This window comes from Taudactylus pleione, unplaced genomic scaffold (genome assembly GCF_031769625.1).
Source record: "Taudactylus pleione unplaced genomic scaffold, aTauple2 ptg000535l, whole genome shotgun sequence".
In the NCBI taxonomy this organism is placed as follows: Eukaryota; Metazoa; Chordata; class Amphibia; order Anura; family Myobatrachidae; genus Taudactylus; species Taudactylus pleione.
In genome coordinates, this window is record NW_028284937.1 from 11,030,546 (window position 1) to 11,049,031 (window position 18,486).

An 18,486-nucleotide genomic window follows, 5' to 3' on the forward strand; every position below is an offset into this window, starting at 1 on the left:
ACATGTCAGAAATTGTTGCCAGGTCCTTCAGTCCGGACCAGATGTCCAAACTTGGTCCTGCCTGCCCTGCATCACCGCCAGCGGGTTGCTTAGGATAGCTAAGTTTTTTCCTGGCAGCCCCAGTTGCGGGAGAAAATGAAGAAGGAGCTGTTGACGTGTCACGTTCCGCTTCAGCTGACAGTGTGTTCACCAGCAGGTCTTTGCACCTCTGCAGGCTTGTGTCGGCCGGAAAGAGAGACACCACATAGGCTTTAAACCTAGGATCGAGCACGGTGGCCAAAATGTAGTGGTCTGATTTCAACAGATTGACCACCCTGGAATCCTGGCAAAGCGAATGAAGGGCATACCCCCTCCTTTGCCTATGTCATAGGTGGATGTATAGGCTTGAATGGCCTTTTGCTGCTCCTCCATCCCCTGAAGCATATAGAGGGTTGAGTTCCACCGCGTCACAACCTCTTGCTTCAGGTGATGGCGGGGCAGGTTCAAGAGTGTTTGCTGGCGCTCCAGTCTTCGGCACGCAGTCGCTGAATGGCGAAAGTGGCCAGAAATTTTTCGGGCCACCCAAAGCGTCTCCTGCACGCCCCTGTCGCTTTTCAGAAAATTCTGCACCACCAAGTTTATTGTGTGAGCAAAACATGGGACGTGCTGAAATTTGCCCAGATGTAATGCCTGCACAATATTGGTGGCGTTGTCAGATATCACAAATCCCCAGGAGAGTCTAAGTGGGGTAAGCCACTGGGCGATGATTTCCCTCAGTTTCTCTAAGAGGTTGTCGGCGGTGTGCCTCTTACTGAAACCGGTGATACACAGCGTAGCCTGCCTTGTAACGAGCTGGCGTTTCTGAAATGCTGCTACTGGTGACGCTGCTGCTGTTGCTGCATAAGGTGATACATCTACCCAGTGGGCTGTCACAGTCATATAGTCCTTAGTCTGCCCTGTTCCACTTGTCCACATGTCCGTGGTTAAGTGGACATTGTGTACAATGGCATTTTTCAGGACACTGAGGACACTTTTTCTGACGTTTCTGTACAGTCTCGGTATCGCCTGCCTAGTGAAGTGGAATCTAGATGGGATTTGGAACCGGGGACACACTACCTCAATCAATTGTCTAAATCCCACTGCACTAATGGCGGATACCGGACGCACGTCTAACACCGACATAGCAGTCAAGGCCTCAGTTATACGTTTTGCTTCAGGATGACTGCTGTCGTACTTCATCCTCCTCGCTAAGGACTGTTGGAGGGTCAATTGTTTAGTAAAAGTAGTGGTGTTCCTACTTCCTCTCTGGGATGATGAACGACTCCCAGTAGCAGCAACAGCAGCAGCGGCAGCAGTAGGCGTAGCAATGCAGGATCCTCCAGAGGAATCCCGGATAGGAGAGTCAGTCATGCCAGTGACATGGCCTGCAGGACTACTTCCGATCCTGACTAAGGAGGAAATTGACGGTGTGGTTTGCAGGCGCTTGGATACAACAGGACAACGGGATTTAGGTGTCCCTGGACTGCTTACGGTCTTAGCCAAAGTTTCTGAACTTGACAGTAACTTTTTATGAACGCGCTGCAGGTGCCGTATAAGGGAGGATGTTCCTAGGTGGTTGACGTCCCTACCCCTACTTATTTCATCTTTACATATGGTACATATGGCAAGACAGTTGTCCGGATTTGGATAGAAATATTGCCAGACCAAAGAGGTGGAATGTTTGGTCTTCTGCCCAGGCATGACCGTGATGGGCTTTTTCATCCCACGGACAACAACTGTCTCCCCCGGAGCCTGATTTAAACAAACCACATCACCATCAGAATCCTCCTCGCCAACTTCCTCCTCAGCGCCAGCTACACCAGTATCCTCATCCTGTTGTACTTCAACAGTGACATCTTCAATTTGCATATCAGCAAGTGGACTGTGGGTGCTCCTTTCAGCACTTGCAGGGGGCGTGCAAATGGTGGAAAGAGCCACCTCTTCCCGTCCAGTGCTGGGAAGGTCAGGCATCGCAACCACCACCACACTTGGACTCTCCTTGGGGATTTGTGATATCTTCTTAGAAAGCACAGTTCTTCGCTGTGCTTTTGCCAGCTTAACTCTTTTGATTTTTTTAGTTGGAGGAGGGCTTCCATCGTCATGTGAAGCTGAACCACTAGTCATGAACATACTAGGGATCGACCTTAGCCGTTCCTTGCCACTCCGTGTCGTAAATGGCATATTGGCAAGTTTACGTTTCTCTTCAGCTGATTTAAATGTTTTTTTCAAGGTCATTTTCCTGAACTTTGTCATTTGGGATTGTATGTGCCCTCTACTATGACATTGGGCATCGGCCTTGGCAGACGACGTTGATGGCATGTTATCGTCTATGTCATGACTAGTGGCAGCAGCTTCAGCACTAGGAGGAAGTGGTTCTTGATCTTTCTCTATTTTATTTTTATCGGAGAAAGTTTGGTCCTCCATTTATGTTATATCGATTTGATATATACGTGCGGCTAAACACAGAAAATATTTTTTTATTTTTGCTGGAGAGTAGTGCACTTTGTGGGTTACACCAGCCTTTAAGAAATGAGCCAGCCGGCTCTTTACTTATGGGACACAGGCGCACGCTTGGCGCTGCTCCTTTGTTGATGCACGTGCGGCTACTGCGCACACAATTCACAAACACAGAAAATTATTTATTTTTTGGTTTGGACTGGAGTGTACTTTCGGGGGTTACAGCACCCTTAACGGTCAAGCCAGCCGGCCCTTTACTTATGACACAGGCGCACGCTTGGCACTACTTTGTTGATGCACGTGCGGCTACTGCGCACACAATTCACAAACACAGAAAATATATTATTTTTTTAGCACTTGGGGGGGGAGCACCCCTGATGGACAGAGCACCCCCTGGACAACACTACAGCACCCCTTTAGGACTGGGACACTGCACAGGACTTTGGAGTGGACACAGCCCCTATGGAGAACTGACTGCACAACACAGTCCAGCCAGCCCCTATGGACTTTGAAGTAGTGGACACAGCCCCTATTAACAACAGCAGCACAGCACAACACAGCCAGCCCCTATGGACTTTGAAGTAGTGGACAACAGCAGCACTACACTACACTACACTACACTGCCCAGCCAGCCCTAACTCCCACCCTCCCTCTTCACTGTCCACAGCCGAGTGAGAAAATGGCGCCGACGCGGGTACCTTATATAGGATCCTAATCCCGCGAGACTCGGAAGGCGGGATGATGACGTTTTGCCTCGATTTCAGATCCGAGTCAGGCGGGAAAAGTCGAGCCTGACTCGGATCGGACTCGGATGGGGGGGGTTCGGATTTCAGAAATCCGAACCCGCTCACCCCTAATATACACACACCTGTTTTGTTATGGTCAGCCAAGGATTGCGATAACATAATAAATTAATTAAAATGCTTTATAAATTTGGATAAAGCTGTTAATAATGCATAACAGGTCTTCCTTTTAAAATAAAAAACGTAAACACATTTTATCTGCTAAGAGAAACTGGAAGAACAAATCTGGGCTCACGCAGGCGTACAACTAGGTAAATTACCAAGGCGAAACTTGGTTGTTAAGTCCCAGGGCCTTAAAGAGCCGGCCCGAGCGCCCATTACAGAGGGGATGTGGCCTGAGTGGCCACGCCCATTTAGACTTTTTTTTAAATCAAAAACCTATATGCACTGTGGATGGTGGTGCTGTGAGCCCCTCAGCCCGGCGCAAATCCAGAGGACGGGGGGGGGGGGGGGAGGGGCACGATCAGGTCCACAGGCAGAGTACAGGAGACTACTGCTGCAGCTCGGCATCCCTGATAACTCCAACCAGAATCACAAGGGCAGCTGAGCGATTATCACCTGCATCACTGATATTATTTTGAAAAGTTGCAACATTATCACTGCAAATGGGCTTTTAATAATACATAGGCTCCCAGGTCTTCCATGTAACGTACTGCATGCAGTGTTGCTGCAAGTAAGCCATTCTGGGAGTATGGAGGAAGCGTACCCATCAAAGCATGATGCTGTTACATATACACACCAAAAAAAAGTATAACCAGTGGGTCTTCAAAGAGACGTCTATATTTCTTACTGGCCCTTTTGTATAAACACAGGAGACTTGTGCATATTTGCACAAGCGGAAGACGCCATCTGCTATTTACACTTCTTTTTAGAAAACAAATGTTACAGCATGGCGATTCTATGTGAAATACTAATCCTAGCCTGCCAAGTGCAATGGCACAAGTCTGTTATATCTGGGAGGCCACGACTATAGCATCATTTTACTAGGAGTTCTACTCTAGCCTGTGCTATGTTGGTTGGGTGCCAATTGAGTTTCTGCTTTACATTCCCAGAGGTGTAAAGCCATATATACAGTTAAAGTTGGGTTACAAAAGAGTATAATGCAAATAGACCCTCACTATTATGCAGCAAGCAAACTAAACAAATTACACGGCAGGGGCGCCGCTCCTATGTGATACTAATACAGCAACTTTCTAATCCGTGACGAAATAATGGCACAGAAGTGTCACACTTGTACTTGCTATGGCCCAGAATGTTTTTGGAGCATCTAGCACTGACTGAGTACCGAATGGCTTTCATGGAATACCCTGCAATTTGTTTTTCCTGGCTAGCGGTGAGGGGAGAAAGCAGTGTATACATCCACTCAGTAATTAAAGGTTTGCTGCGTGCAGGGTTTTAAGGATGAGGACAGAAGCGATGCTGCAGACTGCGAAAATAAATATAAATATAATGCACAGTGCAGAGGAGACATGCTGTGCAGGGATGTAGTTATGTGACCGGTGGCCGCCTGTGCAGGCTAGACCCTCAACCGGTCTTCTTGTTACAAGATTGTTAGAGCAATAGAACCAAATGCTTTCCCCAAGATACCAAGCAGAAGAGTGCACTATATGTCACATCAAAACACACAAGTGACTGTCCTATAAGGCGTACATGAACATGGCAGTGGCTTCCATTACCAAACTGAGAATAAGTTCAGTAAGAAAACTTACAAGTCAGCTATGTTGTAATGACATTTTTAGTTTAGTTAATTTCTGTCATTTCCCTATTGGTCAAACTACTGGAAGCTTTACATTTGATGGGAATATCCTTTGCGGGTGTACTTTGGAGCACTGCATACATATGGGACTTAGAGGTCTATTTATTATTGGTGGCAGAAGTGGCTGTGTATGACATGCCACCACTATTTACCATGCCTTGGTTGCTCTGGCTGACCGTAAATACTTTGCTTCAGGACCAACAAACCATGGCACCCCTGCAAGTGCCCCAGGAGAACCTAGTTTGAGAACCACTGCCCTAACCTAACCCCAACGTCAACCCTAACCCTAAGGCTCTTGGAAATGTCAACATTTTGCAAGTGTTGACATTAATGGTGTCGACAATTTAATCACGTCGACATAATCAATGCCCACTATTTGCTGTAGACATTCTGGATGTCGACCTGACGGTACAAAATCTGGAAAGCCAATCCCCATGTACAGCACTAGGAAACCCCGGTGGAGTCTTCAAAATAAAAAAAAAATGATAATAAAATATCCAATGTGTGCTTTAAAGAGAGAGGGGCCTGAACCATTATAATTGAATCTAGTACAATCACTCCATCTTCTGTGGGACATATCTTGAGGAGTTTGTAGGGAGGACAAATGGAGCATAGTCTGCATTATGCATAAGTCTAGGGGCGCAGGGCAGGGACCCTCTATTGGTATACTCACGCCTACAGTTTAAATATGCCTCAGTTTTCTCCCTTGCAGATATTTTTCCACTGGAGTCCAGGTAATAGCTTTATTTTGATATGGCCAGGTAAATATGCCCAAGCATGAAGATAAAATAAGGCTATTTGTGCAGAATGTATGCTATGGCAAAAAATTAGCATAGAAACAGCGGCAGTATAAGAACGTCAATGCCCATTATAATAATTCGGCTGGGCAGTGCTTTTAATAAGAGCTTTCATGGAGTGTGGGGGACATAAGCTTGGCTGCATGCCAGTCTAGGAATCAGCGGGCAAGTGCGCATTGTATTGTTATGAGGGGGTATTTTAAATAACTGAATTCCTGTTGCATTCCTATCTATACCCTTGTAGGAACGTCCACCCACCCAGGCAGCATATTTATTGTTAATAAAAAATTGCTTTTAGTTTTGTATAATAAAGTTTGTAATTACTCTTGTAGCCAGGTACGGTGGTGTGTTACAGGAATGGCATGTATGGGTACACAACCAACATGCTTGGCGCCTATAAATTAGCATAAAAGTGTCAAGATCAAACTATGTCATTACAGAATGGTTCATTTTTACAGAAATTAGCCAGCCCGGTATCCAGATTTCTCTAATTCTACAAACTGGCTATAAAGGGCTGCCAATGACATACTCAAGTGGAGAACAGTAATTACGTTCCCACATTAATAGGAGACATTTTTCAAATAGCAGCAATGCTAATTTGGCTGGAGGAGATGGGGGCATCTTTGATGAATGCTAAATATTCTTGGATCTTAAGAATAATTACAAGAGATGGAAACCCCTGCTTTGAATGTATTTCACTGTCTGGTTTGAAGTCTATGCAAGCTTTAAATTTTGTAAATAAAAGAGGGACCACCGTAAGTAATTCATTAGTTACTCTGCTTGACGTGATCTCCGAACAGGTGTCCTGCAGAGAGAGGCCGAAAAAACATTATTACAGCGCAGACCCCCCTGCCCTGTGTAAACATGATTTACATCCATTTTGGTTTTGGAAATACCTTGAATGAGATTCAAGAACCAAAATACAGAAATATTTGGAGATCTCTACAATTGCAGTCAGAAAAACAGTATATAAATGGTTTTATTTTATACCAGGCTAACGGCTATATAGATAATAGACTTTTATAGAATAATAAGGTTGGGGGGGAATTCAATGTCTATGATCGATGTGGTATGCTGTTCCAGAATGGCACATTGCGCTCTGCCAGCATTGCGATGCCGACACAAACAATATGGACGCAGAGGCACTTCCCACACAATTAAATTCCACACTAAGGGCCACATTTATCAACGAGTGATAAAACTTGTTACGTATGATATTGGTGCTCCAGCCAATCAGCTCCTAACCGTCATTTTTCAAACAGATGACAGATGGGAGCTGAATGGCTGGAGAACCATTATCATACACAACGACTTTGTATCACTCGTTGTGAATGATAAAACTAGTTGATCAATGAGGCCCTAAGTTTGCATGAAATTCCCATTTTGATGCTAATAATTCAAATCTGAGCAGGTAGTACGTTACACTTTTCAACTCAAGACAGCAGTGGCAAGATTTGTAGAATTGTTCATTTTTACTTATTGTTTTAATTGAAGCTGCCATTACTGATTTACAGTTTGCCAAGTGTCATGTTATTACCATAGCCATATAACAGAGGATATATGAATCAGAGGGACTTTGTAACATTATAAATACAACCACCTCTCTCCATGATAATCATGTGACCACAGAGGAGCTTGGTGAATGACTGGCTCAGACTGAGAAATCAGGTTACACTCAAGTATTGTCAGGAGAGAGAACAGGAGCTTCAATTATTAAATAGATGCAATGTGGGATTGCATCTTTTGTCATACACCATATAAAATGTATGGCTAAAGGTGGAGAGTACAAAGAAATACAGGGAAAAAATATATACTTTTTAAATGAAATTTTAGTATACCTTGCAGCAAATAAAACATTAATACTAATATGCACTTTATCCAATTATTAGACATGAAATTGATAATACAGGCATGGAAACTATTATCTAGAATCTAGTTATACAGGAATAAAAATAAAAAAAAGTTACAAAAATAGTAGAAATTTACAAGGAAGTATTTATCAAAGCTTGTAGAGATCAACAATTGTGAGATAAAGCACAAACTAATCAGCTTCTAACTTACATTTTACAAGGGTATGTAGTCAGGAAGCCGACAAGGGGGGGGGGGGGGGGGACTTAGAGTTATGCACCCCCCTGGGAGGGTTAGGCTAGGGGGTTTATGGCTAAGCACCCCCCGGGAGGGTTACATTTAGGGCTCAGGGAGGGGGGGGGGGGGGTAGGGTTAGGGGAGAAAGGTTAGGGATAGATTATATACTTACCCTGTCGGGATCTGGTCCTTTCTAGCTTACGGCGTCGGAATTACATCCGCCGGGCTTACGTCCGGCTGGATATAATACAGATTCCTTTACAGGCTGTGGGGCCTATGTATCAAAGCTTGATGAGAGAGAAAATTGAGAGATATAAATCACCACCAATCAGCTTCCAACTTAAGGTGGGTATCCACTACCCGATTAAAATGAGCGATTGAACGATAACGATATAGTTAGCAAATCGGCCATGAAAATGTCGAAAACAACCAGCGATGCGCGCTCCCGCTGGTCATTTTGACATCTATCGCCCGAACATGCTGGTTAATCTGCCAATAATGACAGATTGGCCATGTTCAGGGATGAGGGAGGGTGCCTGCTGACTGATCGTTCAGGGTAGGTACGGCACAGACAGTGAAACGTCTGCACAATTACAATGTCGTAATAGTGCAGTCGTTTCACAGTCTGCTAGTGGATGTGCCCCTTTACATTTTATAGGCTGTGTTTGAAAAATTACAGTTAGGAGCTGATTAGTTAATACTTTTTCGCTCACAATTTTCTCTCGCATCATCAAGCCCCTAAGTTTGAAAAATCTCAAAGCTTTGATAAATAACCTCTCCTCCCCCCCCCTACACCCTAGAAAAAAAAATCTAATATTATAATGATTGTGGAGAAAAAGAGGCATCTTTAAAAGTAATCTACAATTTGTTATATTTGCTCCACATAACATGGCATAAACCATGGGAAACAGTCTCCAGAGTTTTAGTTAATAGATCTCATACTTGTATTAAAGATGTTGTACAGTAGCTCAGTGGTTTTTAATAAGGTAAAAAGGCAGGTTAATAATACCAGTTTTTTCAAAACGTACACCAAACGGTCAGATATATGGCAGATTTGGCCACACAAACAAACAGTGGACAAATTTAAGGCATATCTAGTAATTAAGTGATAGGCCAAATTACTGAATTAGTGATGGTCGCATTTTACTTCTTTGTTTTGGATGGCTCACAATGCCTTTGTACGTTAAACCAGCTAATCAGATTTTCTACATTGTCTAAGCAATTATAATTGAACAGGATGGCAGCCCAGATAGTTGGACACACCAATCATTGTCTGTGTGCCTTATGCCAATTTTATCTCAGATCTTGATTCACGCCTCAGTATTTCCAGAGAACGGATATGTGTAAAATTGTAAGAGCTCTCTCTCTATATATTACCATAGCGTTACACAGAAATATTACTAGGTTGTACAATGTTTTTTTGCTTAGGAGCACAGCGAGGTTAGGAGACTTGCCAAAGATCACAAGCAGAAGATAAAGGAATGAGCGAGGCTTCCCTACTGTGGGTCAGCATGGTTACAGCTGAAGCCACTCCTGCTCATGAGGATTATCTTTTATTTATAAAGCTATACTGTTCCACAGCACACTATGTGGTTTTATTTTTGCCAAAATGCAAAGAATAAAAGATCCACATGCAAAATGATGGTGTACAGAAGGCACAAGCATGCTTGTTTAGGGTAATACTTACACTATGGGGTATACTTATCACTGAGCGCCTTTTGTGCCACAATTTGCAGTGTTAACAAAATTCTCTTGCCGAAACAGTAAGCCTGCGCCGGCAAAGAGTGAAGAATAAAGTGACAGCTTTCGCTATGACTTTACTGCCAGATCAGAACCTGGTTTACCTACTGCGCTTATGTGGTCACTGAGCCGCACACACCAAAGTCTGCCAGGAAGGGATCCGAAGATCTCTCTCCGGCAAAAAGGTAGTCAGTCAATGTGCTACAATGGCGTTAGCTATTGGGGCCAAGCTCTGAAATGCTAAGCTTTCCTGAGAACCTGGTCATTTGGACTACATAGTCGTTTCCACAGAGGTCTATGGCAATGGTGGTGTTCTACAGGTCCTTAATTAATGCAGGAGTTATTAGTTATATCTCCTGCATTACTACTTTAATACAAGTAATTGATTAAGTCTGTAGTTTTAAAGAGGCAACAATTTAAAAAGTAAAAATTACAACGGTTTCTGGAAGTCGCACCCCTATTACATACACCCCTAGATGTCCTGTGAACTTTAACACAGCATCAGGATAACAGGTCTTTACTAGCACCATGCTAGTTTCATTTAGAGAAAGCAAACCTATGACTGCAAATGCATGAGTTTCTCCATACAGTTCACGTGACTCGTCATTTCACAGGGGCCACAGCTGTTACTGACAATCAAAGTATGTCCTGTCAGTGTTTCCTGATCATAGCTTAGACCATAATGGAGACTTGACCACTATGCAAGACCATAAAGGCTGGAAAAGAAAACAAACTTCAAGAAAGGGTTAAGAAGGGCAACGTTATTCTGTCTCACAACAAAAACAGCTGGTGCGGGAATATTAACACTAATTACCTTTCTTCTGTAACAGAGTGCAGACACCATTTAGAGCAGGCTTAGCAAACCTGTGGCTTTCCAGCTGCTACCGCGTCCGCTGGCACCATATGCTGGGACTTGTAGTCCCGCAATAGTCACAGGTTCCCTAAGCTAACATAAGGGGAGATGTATCAAACCTTGGAGAGATATCAAGTAACAACCAGTTTCTAACTGCCATTTGACAGGCTGTTTGAACAATGACAGATAGGAGCTGATTGGTCAGTACTTTATCTCTCAAGGCTTTGATAAATCTCCCCATAGCCCATTCGGAGCTAGTCTTCCTTTCGGTAGCTGTACAATTCCCACTCCCAACCATTTGATACGCATCTCATCTTACATGCAGCAGACTTCAAACAAAACACAGAACGATGGTCAAACCCACGTAAATGCCTCTTCGTCAGATGATACAACCAACACCCTGCATAGAACAGCAGAGGAATTCCAGAAAGAATCCTAGATCTTTCTGGAATTAGCTACATAATGAGAAAACTGAACATGGATAGCAAACAAAAAAAAAAAAGAAATGTGCCCTGTTTAAAAAATATATTCTAATTTCTTCAGCAACATGGCATTGTCCAAATCGCAACTATGTGTCAACTGTAGACTGATCAAAATAATCATGCTATAATAAAACTGCCTTTTTAAAGAGGACTTGTTATCCAAGTACAGACAGCCATTTCCCAGGCTGCAGCAAGATTCATGATCATTGCTGTGTGTGACCTCGGGGATAGCACACGTTCCTAGTAAACGAGGCGGCACGCTCATGAATATTGTTTAAGGTCACAAAATAGCTGCCTCCACTGTGTGTGACAGGTGCGCTTTACGTACTTCTGGAATTAAGAAATGTCCACAGAAACAGATCAGAGCACACGGGATCTCTGATCTAGGAAAAGAAAACACAGGATGGCTCTCTGGTTCCATGCAGCTATTGGGAACACTATTGGGATTCCCAAAATCTTATGGAATCTTGAACACCTAACCGACTGTATGACGGCTATCTACGAACAATTCTTTTTATAGCACATATCCCACAGTGCTTTACAGGGAATATTTTAATTATTCACATCAGTCCATGCCCCAGTGGAGCTTACCATCTATATTATATTCACTATCACATGGACACATTAGGGAAGAGGTTCCCAAACTCTGTCCTCAAGGCCCCCTAACAGTCAAGGTTTTAAAGGATATCCATACTTAAGCATGTGACTTAATTAGTACCTCAGTCAGTTGGACTATAACATCTGTATATCTTAGGGTGCCTCGAGGACAGAGTTTGGAAAACCATGCAGGAATCGGAATGACTTACCAGCGGACGGGATGCCGGCGGTCAGAAGACCAACAGCGGCATCCCGATGTTGAAGATCCCGAAAGAGGCTGGTAAGTAGCTTTACCCTCTCCCCCTAACCCTAACCTCCCTCTGGTGGTGCCTACACCTACCCCTGCCCCCTTCCTGCACCCTAAACCTAACCCTCCCCGGGCAGTGCCTGACCCTAACCCCCCCTCCCCGCAGCCTAACCCTAACCCACTCACTAAACCTAACCACCCTAAACACCCCCATCCACCTGCCTACTTACATTCGTTATGCCGGCGGTCAAGATGCAGATATTGGTATCTCTTCGGGATGCCATAGTCAGCATTCTGATGGGTGGCAACGCATCCGCCGGTATCTTGAATAGATCACACCATGCACTAGGGTTATTTTTTTGTCAAAAGCTAAGTAACCTACCAACATGTTTTTGGAGTGTGGGAGAAAACCGGAGCAACTGGTGGAAAACCACACAAACGGGGAGAACATACAAACCCCACACATAAATAGGGCAATCTAATTGTTGTCACCATGGCTGTAACAGGCGCAATTTAATTGTTGCTCTGTTTGCACGCGAATGCCGCAGGTAGACACATTTCTGTCTGCACCCTCCTGCGGTGGCGAGCAGAAATGTGCGAAAAGTCCAGGTTTTGGGTTCCTAAACTGCTGTTTGGGTGCACCAACCGGGAGTTCAGATGGATTTAGCCATTTTATTCCCCTTTCACATCAGAATACTTGGTCGTACCCGGGATTTTGTTCACAGGTCAATCCCGGGAGCAACATGGCAGAGATCCCTGTCAGACTGGCGGCCCGACATGGGAATAATGCCAAGTCGATGACATCACCGCCATCACGTGGTTACCCGTTCACACTGCACCACGAGCCGGGTTGAACATGTGTTTAACTCGTCTCCTGACCAGGGTTGAAATGCTGGGTCTTTCGATGAGGCTTATTTCACCTTGTCCCTTTCACACTGCTCAGCAACCCGGGTTGCTGCGTATTCACATGCAATAACCCGGGTTATTGCTTGTAGTGCGAAAGGGGTATTACACGGCTAAACCCAAGCTATTTGGGCACTTTAGATGGGAGGCGTACCAATAATGTATTATCAGGAATTGAATTCATGAGCTCAGCACAGTGAGGTAGCACTGCTAACCACCAAGCCAACCATCTTCCTAGTGGTTATCAAACAGCTAATTCATTCAATGCCTCAGAGAGAATCATAATGAGATGTAGATCAACCAGACTAACGATCTCTGCTCTGTGGACTTGGCCTAGGATATTAACCAGGATATCAGTAATAGATTATTAACAAACAATGTCCACTCCGGGCAGCTCACAAACAATATTAAAAAAAAATAAAAAATGGACCTTTCACCTTCATTCTATCGCACACTCTCCATCTGACATCCTTTATCAGCCACAAACATTGTCTCAAAAACAGGGATGATGGATTTGGTGGAACCTGTTTTTGGACAGATAAACACTGTATAGCTTTGTGTACTAACTGGTAGATCAAATATGCTGCAAGGTTGATAAGAAGCTAAAGGTACTACTTATAGAGCTAGGTGAGCAGACTGAAGCTGCCCCATGCTGCACTGACTCACCAGTCTGTAGATAAGACCCAGTCTTCCTAATTGAGAGTTCACAAAAGCAGGTGAGTCACAGTATCTGTATGTACATAGTATGCTAATGAACAGTTTTTATGAATGAAAGCACTGTTTCAACTAAATGTCTCTTTACACTGCTTATCCTATGTTATTTTTGATAGGGGGGAATAAAGATAATATGCCTTCTAATTCAATCTTACAGATTGTGTCAACCCGAATCATTCCACACCCCTTTCAAATCACTTTTTCGACAGGCAAACATTAAGGATTTGCTTTGTGATAAAAAACGGACAGGTGTTTTAATAACGCAATAACGCTGATGTAGTAAGACTGATACCCCTTTTCCACCAAAAATCTTGGTCCTACCCATGTGTTTTCGGACAAGGGGGTAGATGTATGATAGCGGCACTTAACGTGCCACTATAACGCTTTGCCTCTTTACTGAGGCGAAGCAGGAAGCACTACCGATGAGATGCAAGAACATCTCATCGGCCGGAGAGGGGGAGCATTAACTCCCCCCTCCGGTGCTACACGCTGGAGACCACAGCGCATCAGCCTAGTGCTGATGCCCTGTGTCTCTGTCCCTGCCGGCTCCACTGAGCATGCGCGGGATCTTGCAAGTATCACGAGATCCCTGCGTGCAGCCTGGAGCCGGCAGTCGCCGCAGCAGAGACAGCGCTGTCTGGGATAGGCTAGCGCCAGGCTGTAGCTGTCAATAACGACAGCTACGGCGGGCCGAACGGTCAGGTGATATGACTGTTCGTACATGGCCTAGGCTATCAGCGCTGCTATCTTGTAGATAGCAGCGCTGATAATGACAGGGGCGCCCAGTCCCCCGATCATACATCGTGGAGAAACGGTATCAGCGACAATAACGTGCACTGATACCGCTTCATACATCTCCCCCATGGTTCCAACCAGTGTCACAGGCAGGTCAGACCCAGTTTACACTGCACTTTAGACCTGGGTTATTCGTGGGTCGGCCCAGTTTACACTGAACCCAGGCCTGCCCTGCAAAACCTGTGTATGTCATTAGAAATGGCCTTTTTCAGGCTCACAAAGATGAGGTCATAAGTGGGTAGTGGCTGCTCATTGAAGCTCCAATCAGCTACATTTTTGCTTGACCTGGGTCGGGTAACACAGGTCACACTGTTTACACTGCACAGCAACCAGAGTCTTACCCGTATTCAACCCTGGTAGCTATCAGGGTCGTATTGCCTGGTCACTCGACCTGGGTTATTTTTTAAGGACCCTTTTACACCAAGCCGTGATCACGGTAGACCCGGCAATAACCCAGGTTATTTGGGCAGTGGAAAAGGGCTATGAGAAAGACACTGGTCAGCTTGGAAATGGTCAAGTATAATTATTCATTGTAGTTCTAAAATCATATGTACATTCCATACAACTCCCTGTAAAAGCATTGCGGTTTATCAGGGCTGGGTAAGTAGGTAACTCATTACTCAGTCTAGTATACCTCCAATGGAAATAATAATAATAAAAAAAAAAAAAAAAAAAGGGAGCTGCTAAACACCTGTTTGGGAAGAGGAATGCACAGCCCTTACAGCAGCCACAAACGTTGCAGAACGGCTTCAGGGACTACAACATTGAGTTTGTCTTGGCATTTACTAATGGGTGTCATGATCTACTCAAAGCTCCCTACTGTTGTTTTGTTGCTTATCTTCTTCTTGGACAATGGAGGAGTCTAAATAAAAATATAAGTGGCCATTTCCACAAAAATAACACGTGTACAGACAACAGCATTTCTCAAAGCTTGTAATAGGGAGCATTGTTCCTTATGATAAACAGAATCCACCCTGATCGACTTCTCAGAAAAAGCAAAAAACAATGCATGAACACTTCAACTTGGGATCTCTTAAAATCCATATATACGGACCAAGAATGGTCGCTATTGAAGCTTACTTTGTTCTCCAATTCAATTGCTATGTACATACAAGGCCTTGCCTATGCCCAAATACTAAGATGAAAAGAATTGAAAATTTTATATATATATATATATATATATATATATATATATATATATATACATATACACACACACACACACACAGTGACATCTCTACAACCAATTGCCTTGAAGTGTGCGCTACTGCTGTGGACTCCAACTGTATAAACATTACAGATGTAACTTACTACAGTTTATGTGCCAATGCCAGCAACATTTAATCATATGAAAAACCTCCTTAGAAAAGTATAACAAACCATAAAAATTAAATGTCACCTATTACAAACCCATGTACAGAAAAACAATATTCCCATTACAGGTTTGTGAATTCATTGTCACAATCCCTGTAATGCTTTTAAATCGGCACCTGGAAATGATTTAACATTGTTTTTATGACCCCCTCCAACTATAACACATAATAACAGAGTATGTATTATGATTCAGACTGTCTCATCACTACAGCTCAGGAGGTGTATTAACAGACATGCCCCACAGGCAAACAGAGGAGGGTTCTAAAGGGGAGGCACATTTTAGTCTGTAGAAAAATAGATTTAATCAAATAATAAAAAAAATAAAATAAAACAGTTTATAAGCATTAACATAGAATTAGGACCTATGGAAGAAAAACCACACACATATATATATATATATATATATATATATATATATATATAATTTTTTTTTTTTTTTTTTGCTTATTTTTTTTTATGCATGCTTCATAACACTAGATGCCCGATACATTTGGTAAAATTGCTTTGCCAGATCTCTCGGTTAATGGAATTTAAAGATCATTTGTTGAAGGATGGTTGTTAAAAATAAAAAAAATATATAAATGTAAAGTGATAGAATAACATGTTTGACATGTGCTCTGAGTATGCAGCTAACATTACTGCACTCCAGGCCAGCAGGTGTGTGAGGGAACAAAGCTTTCCTCTATGTTACAATCCATACCACCTTTATTAAATCAGGCTGACACTCAACAATGTGCTGAGTGATTTAACCCTTGTACTACTAAAACCTGAACAGAAGTGAAATAAATAAGTTTCCAAGGAGACAGAGACAGGCACTAAAGGGCAAGAGGCTGCCTGCTCTGGACCTAGTGTGCATGTGTTTCCAACACTGGATTAGTGGCTTGTTTACAAGGCTCAATTCCAGGCTAGAGACAGTGAGGAGGGGGCTGTCCGTGCCTGGTGCCAAAAGTCGCCCCACTGCCTGCTCTATGGAACCAGCCCGGGGATAGCCACTTACTATACACATGTGCAGACATTAATACCTGCAGTGCCAGCCAGGTCTGTCCCTTTAGTGCCAGCTAGCTCTGTCCCTTTAGTGCCAGCTAGGTGAGGTCTGTCCCTTTAGTGAGAGCCAGGTCTGCCAATTAAGCGACGCAAAAACCTTACACATGCACAATGGTATCCTGAACTAAACGATCGCGTTACCTAGGTACTTCCCAGGGATTAAGATGTTTAAAAAAAAATCCAAAAACAAACAAAAAAAGTGCAAATGCAACACTGAATGAATGCGGTAGGATCACATTAAGGGCAGACAGGTGGTTAGTGATGCATCGCTGGTGGCAGTGAAATGGTTAAATTTCCAAGCAGCACAGTGAAATCACAGAAAATGCAACAATGTAAATCAGTGCAGGGTATTGTCCGTTCTTACCGGGATGTGGAGCTACCTTGTCTACTGTCTCAGATGAGCTTCCATTAGGAGCAGCCAGCACCAACCTTGTTTCCTCTCCTCTCAGAGCTGCTCAGCAAATGTTCCCGGCCAGCCAGTGTCCTGCCAGCCTGCCCCCCTCTCTGCTCCCCTCCCTAACCATGCTGTGCTTACTTTCTGCTTGTCTTTTGATCTTCCTCACTCCCTTTTGTACTTCCTTTCCCCCTTCCTCTCATTCACTTCACAACTACCTAGTGGCACTCTCTGCAGATGACCTCCCCCTGCTGTGACTCCTGCTCCCCCCTCCTCTCTGGGCTGCACATAGGGAGAGGCAGGGTCTCTCTCTCAGAACAATCGAAAGCCCAGCCTCCAGGAACACCCAGATTCCAAACGACAGGATTAGGTTTCAGCCCGTCCACTCCCTCGCTGTGGATCCCAGACGTGTCTCAGGAGGCAACAAAAAAATGCCCAAAACTAGGAATATATCTAGTTATTTGCATCCAGTGGTTTTACATTCCTGGTGTCCAGGGGAACTATCTCAGACTGTACATTTTGTGGCCATCTCTAGAGGTTTTTCCAGTAAAACTATTGTTAGTTACTGGCTTACTGCACAACCTGTTGATCTGGTTTTATACACAACCACTTGGGTTAGATCCCACTCTGCTTCCCCCCAAAAGAAAAGTGTGTGCTTGCACTTTCTACTTATCAGATAGATGCGACAGGACCATACAAGTTAAGCTGTGTAAACATCAAGATGACGGTGATCGATCCGCTGTCCTATCTTACGATTGCTAAGTGCATACACACTTACCAATCATCAGCCCAATGTGTCGTGCCTGACGTCACAACTGGGTGTTTACATGTGCCCGCCCAGTTGTGATGTCAGTCACCGGTGGCCTGTGCATCAGGTGTACAGGCGATCGGCATATAACGTTGGCTGTACTGCACAGCCGACACGATTATATATCTGCGAACGACATCATTCACAGACATATCATCTGTACATACTGGCCGACGCGCACACACGATATATATGCCATTCAATTGAAAAGCCGATATCTCAGCCAGTATGCACCCAGCATAAGACAATTAACCTGTATTATACAGACACACTGGCCAGTGGATTAATCACCTTTTTGTTTCATTGGGGCTGATGCACAGTTGAACACAAGTCCATAAGCAGAGCTGATCTTGCACGCTTACCTACTCCACATAGTGCCTGTATCAGATGTGGATACAGGGCCTGATTCAGACCCGCTTGCAAGCGCATAGCGCTCGCAAGCACATCGATGGTGTCCCAGTGCGCACGCGCGAGCCCCGGAGTGAGCGCAAAAATTACTCACTCCGTGGTTCACTACAAAAGGGGCGGATGTCGATGTTTATTGACAGCTCGCCCAGTTTTGTAGGCGTGGCGGGGTGGTGGCTTCACAAACGGAGGCAGAATTAGGAAGGGACCCTGG

At 44.1% G+C, this 18,486-nt stretch overlaps 1 protein-coding gene across 2 annotated transcripts in view; it reads right to left on the reverse strand.

Moving 5' to 3' along the window:
• LOC148501113 (pleckstrin homology domain-containing family A member 7-like) overlaps window positions 1-17,335 on the reverse strand; it is an 88,118-nt gene extending 70,783 nt beyond the window's left edge. Inside the window, exon 1 of one of the 2 annotated variants that reach the window (XM_088450957.1) lies at window positions 17,030-17,335. The gene's annotated coding sequence lies outside the window, so the exon portion shown is untranslated. The remainder of the gene's footprint in view (window positions 1-17,029) is intronic. The other variant, XM_088450956.1, reaches the window with a different exon arrangement.
• Window positions 17,336-18,486: the final 1,151 nt, after the last annotated feature.